The sequence below is a fragment of the Protopterus annectens genome, chromosome 3.part1 (assembly GCF_019279795.1).
Source record: "Protopterus annectens isolate FY-2018-M chromosome 3.part1, PAN1.0, whole genome shotgun sequence".
In the NCBI taxonomy this organism is placed as follows: Eukaryota; Metazoa; Chordata; order Ceratodontiformes; family Protopteridae; genus Protopterus; species Protopterus annectens.
This window is the reverse complement of record NC_056732.1, coordinates 1322567121-1322579564: the sequence shown is the minus strand read 5'-3', so window position 1 is coordinate 1322579564 and position 12444 is coordinate 1322567121.

Sequence of the window (12444 nt, the reverse complement as noted above, 5' to 3'; positions counted from 1 at the left end):
AGTCTATTGAACCTGTATTACCAGAATGATAGAGTTAAACACGTGTGAAAACACTTAACATGACCATCAGTTTGAACATTTTCAAAATGTAGATGTGAGCATGATATTTTGTGGACTTTATATTGGAAAGAAAGAAAAAATATACAAAGTAAAATATATTAGTATGTACTGCATGGATAAGTTTGATTAATAGATGTGAACAATTTCTAGAAAATAAAATGTTAGACTGTGAAATTAGTATGTTGAAAACAAAGAAATGTTTGTGGAGCAAGGGATGAGTGTATAACATTTGAAAATTTAAAATAAGTTTAAAGGAAAATATGTGAATGTAGTTATTGTTCTTCAATTGAAAGTTACTCTGTTGCATTTGTGTAATGTAAAGTAAACAGCACATAAAGAAATTGAATGCTGTACATAAATAAAAATTCCCTACTGTTTCTGATAAGTGTCATGAGATTGTTTACGTTCACCTGAGCTCCACCAATTCAGCCAAATGGAACCTCTTAAGGATGGCACACTCAGGAGTGCAACATCCCCTTATGCTGAACTGCAGTGTTAACAGTGGAACAATGAATCAAAGCATCTGGTGTAGTAATAGAATCCACAGGCTCCTGCTCTTCCAACAGCAAATGCCAGTATGTTACCTGGTGAGCCGCTGCCAGTAGCATGTTCCAGTATGTGACAAAACCTGCCACAAAAACACAGTTTGGTTGTAGTGCTAATTATTGTAGAATAGCTTGAGATTGTCAGAATCTGTTCCATTTCTTAAAATGAAAAGTAAGATGTCACAGTTATTATGACAGGAAGAATACTACAATGGCATAATAATATATTCTGAAATTATTTAAATGACTGTATGCTAATTACCTGTTGCTGTATTTCCATGAAGGGCAAGATAAAATGTCACAGAGAAGTATTGCTGTGGTATTTCAAAATAGTGCTCTTTTGTGAAAATATGTGCTCTGTCTGACATAATGTAAAGATGAGTGCCTCAGCTTTAATAAGATATGTTACAATGTTGAAAGATTTCTCAAATTATTTAATATGCTCACACACACACACACACACACACACACACACACACACACACACACACACACACACACACACACACACACACACACACACACACACACACACACACACACACACACACACACACACACACACACACACACACATACACACACACACACACAGATATATATATGTTCATTCCCAGATACACACATGCATATATGCACATGCATACAGACATACATACATATGCTAATACACAAATGCACAGACACACACACACACACACACACACACACACACACACACACACACACACACACACACACACACACACACACACACACCTATTTATCTACATATCTGAATATTCACTGACAGTTATCTAAAACTTCTCAAGTACAATATGTGATATATTCGGTATACATTCATTTAGTCAATGAAACAATCTCCGAATGTTAGATTTTCTGAATCAGAATGTCAATTTTTAAAGTGGCAAATGGTCGGAATGTCATACAAAACACCAAATGCAACATTTCCGACCGCTCTACCACCTAAACAAGCGCTACCATGGGTCAAAGGGGGTATTGTGTATTTCAACTGTCTCCGGTTCGGAAATATGAGAATCTGCTGCACTGCTTTCGCCATTTGGTACATCGACAAGGTAACGGACGGCTAAATGAATGTATACCGATATATTCCACTGTAAATAAACAAGGGAATGGATTACTTTTTTCTAAATTACACTGAGAAACAAACAACACATCCTAAAAAGTTAAAATGTTACAATAAGAAAATTCAACAAAAGTAAACACATAGGCCATTTTCTAAAAGTTGTAATGCCACACAGATTTTGCATTATAAAAGAATAATGGACTTTCCAGGAAGTAGGAAGGCACTTCTGGCTGTCTGTTGTGTCCGACCAAACACACCACTGGGCAACCCATTATTTCTCTATAAATGCCATCCTTGTCAAGCATTAATGCTTATATGCATCTGTTTTATATTAAGTCAAAAAGACTTTCCCTTCGATTATTCTCTTCTTGGCTGAGAATTTATTCTTTGATCTGTGTTTCTTGCCCTTTCTCCTTTTATTTAATCCAAACTAGATTTTCTACTGCTTTCCTGGTGAAAGTTCTGGGATTTTGTTTTGTGGCATATCTCTAGTAGAAGTACCTTGCTTTGGCTCTGGTGTCTTTTATTTTAGTACTTATTAAATAATCATATTGGGGCGTTTTGTGTATCCAAAGTATTAAAATAAAGCCTTCACTTCTCAGTTTGTCTGTCACCTTAAGTTTTCAGTATTTTACACGTCTTAGTAATTAAACTACTTGCTTTATCACATTCTTTGTAAAATTTCCCATATTTGGGTATCATGTTGAGACATCTTCAGAAACTTGAAATTGCAGTATATATATATATATATATATATATATATATATATATATATATATATATATATATATATATATAAACTGTGTCTGGCTTTTTATCCTTTCAATACACTTCTTATATTGCATATTTCTCAAGTGAGCCAATCTTTATTCTAAATATTGTTTTGTTTTGCTGTTAAAGATCATAACTTTTTTGTCTGTGGTTTTGATAGTTGTTTTGTTACAAATGCTATTCTTCCACCAGGACTTCAAGTTTTATGTGCTTTTCCTCACAAACAATCAGTCATTAACTGGTGCACCATTCCACTTGTAGAAAAATTAGTAATAGAGATGAGCTACATGGTGTTGATATTAAAAACATTTTCCTTAGTGTTTAATACTTGAATAACATTTAGATTGCCCTCATAGATCTGTGATTAGTTCACATTTGAAAGCTGGTAGCATAAATAATGTTCTATGGATGTTTTTTCTATAAAGGCATACAAAAAAATTTAGGATATGAAACCAGTGCAATGGAAAATTTGCAGTTAGGTTCACCGGCTTCCAAATAGTTCAAATGATAACACGGATTGAAAGTAAATTCCCTGCCCATCATATTGGTGAAAGTAATTTGGGGATAAGCTCTCCACATCTGCATATATATGGTGGTTACCTATTATTTTCTCAAAAGCTGACAATGTCGACTCCAACACTGTTGACACGAGAATAGCGAAAATGCAGAACGTCAAATGGGTAAATGGAAATCTCCATAAAGAGAGATTTCCATTTACTTCAATTTAGTGTGGTCTCAGAGTTGGTATATTTAAGTAGTGGGGGTGTGGGGGTGCAGGGGGGCTTGCCCCCCTGCCTACACCCTTTAGATTTTCTTTTTTTTAATTTATCTTTTGTGAGCATTCAAAATTGTAATGGTTCGATCATTAAAGGTCAACCTTTAGTGATTCGAACCATTAAACTTTCAATGTTCTAATATAGACCCATATATGGAATATACCTGTTATGGCATGAGTAGGAACAGGTTACTGGATCAATACATAATGGCTTGGTTAAATGAAAACATTCAAAGTCTCATCACTCATCCAACCCAGTCAGAATATATGCTGATAAGGCAAGGTGTGTCATAAGGATCTCTACAAGACTTATATGTTTCAAAATGCTGTTAACAACTATTCCAAGGAATAAGAACTTCTGGATTTATAAGTATGTAGACAATTATAAAATTGGATTTCTGATGCAGAATAATGACAGTCTGAATAATTATATGAAACAGACAGGGATATGTGCAGAAAATATTGGTATTATATTTAGTTTTGGAAAATGTAATATTATTTTTTTAGGAATTGTACTATTAAGAAAAATGTATGCTAATTACCACAATCATTATATGCATACAACAATACAGATTTCCATATCGGATTGGTTGCAGCCCGAGTTAACATCGACTGCCACCAGTACTGTTACCCAACAGGGTGTTGGTGGAAATTGGGCTACTGTTCGCAGAAGGAGATGATGAGGGGGGTGGCATGCCTAAAGCAGAAAGAGAGGAGGAAGGTTAGGAGTGTAGTAGTGAGGGTAGGAAATTTGAATGTTGGCAGTATGACTGGTATAGAGAGAGAGCTAGCTGATATGATGGTGAGAAGGAAGGATGATATATTGTGTGTGCAAGATATCAGATGGAAAGGGAGTAATGCCAGGTGTATAGGAGGTGGGTTCAAATTGTTCTATCATGGTGTGAATTGGAGGAGAAATGGGGTAGGGGTTATCCTGAAGGAACAGTATGGCAAGAGTGTTTTGGAGGAGAAAAGAGTGTCAGATAGAGTGATATTTATGAAGTTGGAAATTGATGGTGTAATGATGAATGCTGTTAGTGCATACACTCTGCAAGTTGGGTGTGCGATGTATGAGAAAGAAAAATTTTGGAGTTAGTTGGATGAAGTGGTGGTGAGAGACTGATGATTGGAGTGGACTTCAATGGGCATGTTGGTGAAGGGAGCAGAGGGGATGAGGTAGTAATGGGCATGTATGGTGTTAAGGAGAGGAATGCAGAAGGTCAGATGGTAGTAGATTTTGTGAAAAGGATAGACATGGCATGGTGAATACGTATTTTAAGAAGAGGGAGGAGCATAGGGTGACTTACAAGAGTGGGGGAAGATGCACACAGGTGGATTATATCCTATGCAGGAGGGCCAATCTAAAGGAGATTGGAGACTGTAAAGTGGTGACAGGGGAAACTGTAGTTAGGCAGCATAGAATGGTGGTCTGTAAGATGACGTTGGTGATCAAGAAGAGGAGGACAAGTGTGAGAGCAGTGCCAAGGATCAAATGGTGGAAGTTGAAAAATGGTGATTGTGAGGTGGAGTTCAGGGAAGAGTTAAAACAGGCACTGGGGGCAGTGAAGGGTTACCAAATGGCTGGGTAACTACAGCAGAGATGGTAGGGGAGACAGCTAGAAAGGTGCTTGGTGTGGCATCTGGACAGAGGGAGGAGGACAAGGAGACCTGGTGGTGGAATGAGGAAGTACAGGAGAGTATACAGAGGAAGAGGCTGGCAAAGATGAAGTGGGATTGTCAGAGAGATGAAGAAAGTAGACAGGAGTATAAGGAGATGAGGAGCATGGCAAAGAGAGAGGTGGCAAAGGCTAAGGATAAGGCATATGGAGAACTGTATGAGAGATTGGGCACTAAAGAGGGAGAAAAGGACCTGTACCGATTGGTTAGACAGAGGGACAGAGCTGGGAAAGATGTGCAGCAGGTAAGGGTGATAAAGGATAATGAGGGAAATATACTCACAAGTGAGGAGAGTGTGTTGAGTAGATGGAAAGAGTACTTTGAGGGGCTGATGAATGAAGAGAATGAGAGAGAGAAGGCTGGATGATGTGGGGATAGTGAATCAGGAAGTGATATTTTTATTTTCTGATCACAATATTTCCATTTTTCATTACATATCATAAAATCGTGTTACCTTAGCTAGTTTTGAAGTCCAGGTATTTAATGTAAGTGGGGGTAGTTTTGGGGGAGGGGTTAGTAATTATATTTGCTGAATGTGGTCTGTTTAGTTTTAATTTTCGTATAGGCTGAGATAGGGCCTACGATTCATAGTGAAGCACTGTGCAGCTGTGCAGTGCTAACTTAGAAAGTGGTCACTACTGGAAGAAACACACAACTAATCTGACATGGATTAGGAATTGAACCTCATAAGTATACCAAACAAAGGATCACTGAGGAAAAGAGAAACACAGCTGTGACAGGATAAACCAGACTGGGCTACTACACAGTAACCTATGTGATGGGTGTTCCTATTATATAATCGAAGACGCAATCCTTCAGATGCATCTTGAAACTTGAAAGCACTAAACAGCAAAATAGTGAAGCTGCATATAAGTGATTTTTTTTCCCTGGGAAAGAAATCACTTGGCCGCCTCCGTTACGTTGCCGTTTTCATCACTGTAGTGCGATCTCGGAGTTGGTATATTTAAGTAGGGGGTGGGGGGTGGGGGGCGCAGACCCCCACTTTTTGTAATGTTTTGAAGTTTTTATTTTTATTTATTTATTTTTTGTGGAACAGCAATTTTTTTTTCCTTAGGAAAAAAATCGCTCTTCCGAGTGTTTGGATTGTAAGCTTTCACTGTCATGGGGTCTATAAATCAGCGTTCGCTTTTTTAAGCATTTGCTGATTTAATATAGACCCTTTGATGGATGTCACAGGTAAGGTGCAGCACTGCAACCAGGTTATGCATGCTAACACATTAAATGCAGCACTGCAAAGCTTTATATGGCACAAGAAGAGCAGCAAATTAGCCAACAGATCCCCATGCATAAAGGCAGACCTGGTGGCCACTAATGACTCATGCCCTTTGCAGTGACTGGTAAAGACCAAATTGCTTGGACCTTCATCTCCTCCTCTCCCACATCTAGACCTGCAGAATGATGACACAATTAAATAATGATCACACGTACATGCTATAAATGCAGTCAGTGCTGTGCAGTAGATGGCATACATGCCCTGTTGCTAAGAGTAGTGCTCCTACCTTCTGTGTCACTAATCACATTCAGCTACTGATCCTGTACATTGCACTAGCCCAGATGTTATATAAACCCTGTTGTTAAGAAAAGTGCTTCTGCCTTCTATGTCACTAACCACATTCAGCTACTGCTCCACTACCACTGGAAAACAGAATACAACCATTTATACAAGTATAACAGTTAAGACAGTGGAAAACAATCATCAGCTTCCTTTTCCCCATTTTCCTACATGGGGTCAAAGTGTCATGTCCATTGTCACCACCTTTCTGGATTTAATGCCGCTGTCCTATCTTCTTCAACCATCGTGCATGTCTGTCAGGCCACCCATATTTTGGCTGGATATCTTTGTTTTCTCTTGCCTTCCTCCCATCTCTTTCAATTCTTCTACATCACATCAATTTCTGTTTTCCTGCACATGTGACTGAACCAACATAATGTTTTCTCCTTGACCTTCTCTGCAATTGAGGACACTTTGGTTTCTGCTCTGATATACTCTTTTCTTTATCTACAGCATAGTGTGCATACTACCACCCATTTCATGCACTTCAACTCCATCACTTCAAGCCTCCTTAATTGCTCTGCCTTCACTGCCCAGGTTTTTGTACCATATGTGACTTCTCTGCTCTGGGCCAGTAATCCAGGAGCCTTAATCCTCACCACTGACATTGGAGAGGGACATTTACTTGGAACAAAAATAGGTACACACAGTATTTCCAGATGCAGCTGTCTACACCAAGCACAATTTCCCTTAAGAGCACACAGGGAACATGCGCAGTCCGGGGCTGAGTTTCCCTCTCTTACTCTCCAAGCCCTCAGTAAGAGTCCCCATTGGCACAGCTGTAGAGTTGAGTCTTCAGCTGAGTGTTCCAAGCCAAGTCCTCCACCACCCTCTCTGTGAAACCAGTGTTCTGTGTCCCTGCTCCAAGTAGCTGAAACACACACTCCTTGAGATTTGATTTTCACACACACACACACACACACACACACACACACACACACACACACACACACACACACACACACACACACACACACACACACACACACACACCTGGGAAAGGCTGGCTGGCACAGATTTACCAACTATGCCCCCTTCTTCCCAGACTATAAGGTAGGTACTGCCACTGGAACACTCCAAAGACAGCTACTGTAAGGCTCTTGCAAGGATAGCCAATTATACTGAGCAAAATTAATACTAATACAAATGGTAGTGTTTCATCAATGCAGCAAGATCTTTCAGGAGCGACCACAGTATCACCAAATAAATATAAGTACTCTCACAGGTTAAAATATTCTCTAAAAGACCAGCCCCAATGAAAAGTTTGAATACATTTAATAATGAATAATAAAAGAATATGAAAATACTAAATATATATTTACAATAAAAAACAGAGTTCCATTCACAGGAAATATTAACAATAGCACAGATGGCTAGATTCACACAGAATCAGAAAAACAGCACTTAACTAATCGCATTATATTTTCCTGACTGATCTAAAGAATTACTATACCCTGGTTACTTACTAAAGCAAGGCAAGATGAAGTGGGTGAGTGATCCTTCTTGGCCGGGTTTTAAAAACAACCTGCCCTGAGACTTCTGTCTGATCTAGTATTAAAACATCATTTCAGTGCTGGATTAGAAAATAACATCACATACATCTGTCATCTGACTCTGGTTCCCCATTACCCCTGTTACTAGAAACCGAACCAGAATCTAGGACATAGGTGTTACTATACACACAGATAGAGCTTTTCTGAGATGTATTATAGCATATGGAAGCTATAAAACCATTTCAAAATGTCCACCCTTCCAGAGTAGCAATTTGTTCAACCATAAGGACAATACTGTAGGATTCCTAGTCCTAGTTTTCACAGCCATTTTGTATCTTGTTGCAATCAGAACTGTAAGATACAATCTTTATGGCCTAAACCAGGTAATTTAATTTCAGACTATGTTTCAAAATTAGCTGGACTGTGATTAACCTCTTCTCTTCCGCTATCCTCTGTTACAATATATTTATTTCAACAGTTATAATACAGTCTGACATACAAGCATATTTCTTTTCTGTCCTGTAGGACCCACTGTTGGTACATTTTAACACAAGCAGCTTCACAAAAACATTTTAAACACAAACACCTGTACAAAATCAGTTTGGTATACAAATAACATATAATTATTTACAAAATTCCAGCTAGCTATGCTGGCACATGTTAAACATCCACTGCCCTACCCCTCCTGTCATAGCTGGCAATACCTCACATCATCACATCTGTGAGGGTATTAGATATTGTTATCTGTGCTAGCATGACTGGCTGAAGTTTTGTAAATGATGGTAAGCAATTGTAAATAATCCTGTATTACATATGCCATCATGACTAGCTATAATTTTGTAAATACATTTATGGGGGAACTTTAATAAAGCCCACACAGGCTTATTTTCCAAGTAGGTATAGTGGGACACTACTTACATGAAAGTAAGCAGGTCTGCAATCCAAGAAACAGAGCTGAGGGGCGTGCACGAGCACATCAACATGGAAGTGTCCATGGCATGCAAATCACCTCATAAAAAGATGATTTGCTTGCAAATGAGGGTGGTAGAGTGATCTAGCAAGCAGATAAGCATTCCTGCAGACCCTGTGTTGTTGTATTAAATTTACACAGAAAAAATCCATGTACAGGATGTTAAACAGTGAATAGGGGCTGTAAACATGCAGTAAGAAGGAGAAAAATAGCATAGCAGACACATACATGTGCAAATGTATCCACTGTGTTTCCAAAACCCAATGGAAATAATTTAAAATATATTTTTTTAATAATCAGATTATGTTTGCATGGCATGCCGCAGTGCACAAACATACTATTAAGAAAAAAAATGTAAGAAGGGTAAAAATTAAAATTAGTAGTATGTGACAGTAATGCATTATAGAACCCTGCGTGGCTTATGTACAATGGTAGACTGCTGTGGTTGCTAATGAGGCAGGGCCTGGAACTGTGTAGTTCCCAGGTTATGTGCATGGATCTCTATGCAAATGAGCTGGGGTTACTGAATAGCACAAATGGGTATCTGTGTCCGCAGATCCCATACGTGTTGGTGTTCACATAGCTGACATCAAAAGGGAGTGTGTCTGCATAAATTTAAGCTCATTGGAGCTCAGTGGCACCTGTTTGCATGGTGTGCTGCTCTGCTGAACAGGGGGATGTGTACAGTTCTGCTAAGCTTTGTTTACCTTCGTGTTGTGTATTTTAGCAGGTTTGAGTGGGTTTGCATGGTGCACTGCAGTGCTGAACATGACCTTACAATGATTACTGAGCATTCTTTACTTTTGCAGCACGTGTTTATCTGGGGTGCCACAGTGCTGAGTGAGGAAGGCTGAAAAAAAATTGGCTGAGAAAGGCAACGATATATTAATTATTGATGACCCCTGTTCCACCTGAACTAGGGCCATTAACAGTCCTTAATAATGTACTTGGCAGGTGGAATGCATCACAAGTGCAGAATCACAAAGGCAGCACCTACAGCGGAGCACTATAATGGTTGCAGAAACACTACAATCTGATTTCACCCCTATACTCTGCACCAGTGGAGTACAGGCTTGGGACTTTTAACTGAAGACATGCTAGGGGCTGCTGCAGGTCTGCTGCATATGCACATGCTAGATGTTGAGGTCAGTGCTCCTGCTGCTGACCTAAGGCCTAGACGTAGAAGGAGAAGACTATTCAGGCCCAGGATAATCTTCCAGGGGCTACATGAGCTGGAGATTGTAGAGCATTACAGGGTGGATAGGGACATACTATAAGAACTCACTGAGCTCTGCAACCTTAACTCAGACCTAGACCCAAAAGAGGGGAACCCATCCCAGTGGAATCAAAGGTATATGTAGCTCTTAGAATACTAGCTACAGGTACATTCCAAAGACCAACAGGGGACATGATGGGGGTCTCACAGGCACCAGCATCCGGGGTACTCCACCAGTTCCTGGATGCCATGCAACACATGCCAGTGAGCACATTTATTTGCCCCTCACCCCTGAGGTGAGTGTCAGTAGTATGCAACACATCTACCATGTAGCACACTCCCTGAGGTACTGGGTGGCATGAATTGCACTTAGGTACACATCAAGGCACCACCTGGTGAGGAGAGTAGAATCTACGTCAACTGCAAAGGGTACCACTCCATCAACTGCCAGGTCATGTGCAATGCCCAGGGCATAATCATGAATGTGTGTGCTGGTACCCCTGGCAGTTATCATGACTCCCATATCTGGCATGCATCACAGCTGTACCTGCTGTACCAGATATTTACAAGGGGGGACATCCCACATGGCCATTTACTGGGGGATGCTGGTTATGCACTGGAATTGTGGATGATGACACCCATTAGAAATGCACACCCACCCACCAACGAATGCCATAATGAGGCATATGCACAAACTAGGAACATCATAGAGCATATGTTATGGCTACTGAAGTCACGGTTCCAGTGCCTCTTTATATCTGGTGGAATCTTGCAGTACTCTCCAGCCACATGTGCACAAATGCCATTTCACATAATATGATCCTGTGGAAACAGCTGCAGCAGGATCAGCAAAGGGAAGGGATACACAGCCCCTCACCAGTGCCTAGGTCCCCACAGCCACACCCACAGGGGGACTCGGAGGAGGAAACCCCCGAGGTTGTCCCTGTAGCAGATGTAGGCATGCCCAGTATGGCCTGACCTTGGCCAAGAGACAATGCATAGCACATGCACTGAGAACCTAGGGCCCTAGGGACTGAAACCTTACTCCAACTTGCATACATATTAGTAAAAATGATGCCAGCCAGCCCACACTACCTGTACCTCACCATGTATTGGCTGTGGACTGCATGCATCAAACAGAGTCAGCCCCAAATTACAGGTCTGTCAACTGCTGCATTTGCAAAGTAAGTCACACAGCTAATCACCACATGTAAGGAGTACTAGAATATGGTAGCATACCATATGGACCTGCTGCATGTATGCAAGGGAATATAGTGGGCTACTGGGCTACTTGCAAAGATCGAAAGCCTCTTGGGACAAAAGGTACTCTGTCCAATAGTATGTGCTCCATGATATTCACTAAGCCACATGGTTGGAAACCCCACTGCATTATTCAAGACAGATGCCAAACAGTGGGGTTACAGAACAGTCACACCACTGTGTATGCCAGCAGAGGATGGGCTGGTCGTCCCCCACCCCCAACTCATCAGTCTACCCATACAACTGCACACACACACACACACACACACACACACACACACACACACACACACACACACACACACACATATATATATGGTAACAAGATATATATATATATATATATATATATATATATATATATATATATTTGTATAAAGTGCAGTGATACATAGACTCTACACATATATCTACATAACATATTTACATAACCTACACACACAACAGTTAAGGAGACATCCCTGTTATACACATTTATATAGATATGTGTGGGGGTGTATGAATGTCCCCACATATCCCAGAATTCTAGGGTTATCTGCACTTACACATCATAACAGTTGCCTGATGGAACCAAGCCAAGGCTGCAAAAGTACATAATGCACTCACCCACAGACTCCTGTTCCTGTGGAATGTCACCCTGTAGACAGACACAGGTGAGCAGGTGGTGTAATGCACAATGGTTGCAATGCATGCCCTGGACAGGCCATATTGTCCCTGGCCACATGACCGCCTATCAAACTACAAACAGTCACATATGGCCACACTGGTAATTGTACACACATAGCAGGGATATTACCAGGCATCCCACTCCTAGGACACTAGATACAATAACAGTACCAAGCAGTATCATTCTGTGGGCCACACATGCTGTCTAACACAAGGCCACTTTGTGTACTCCACAAGTACTTTGCTTGCATCCACTTACACAGCAGACATAACCTGTGGCACATACAATAAGTACTGTGAGCTGTAGTGTGCAATAGTAGATAGGTAGGGGTTTTAATCTCACATCGTCCA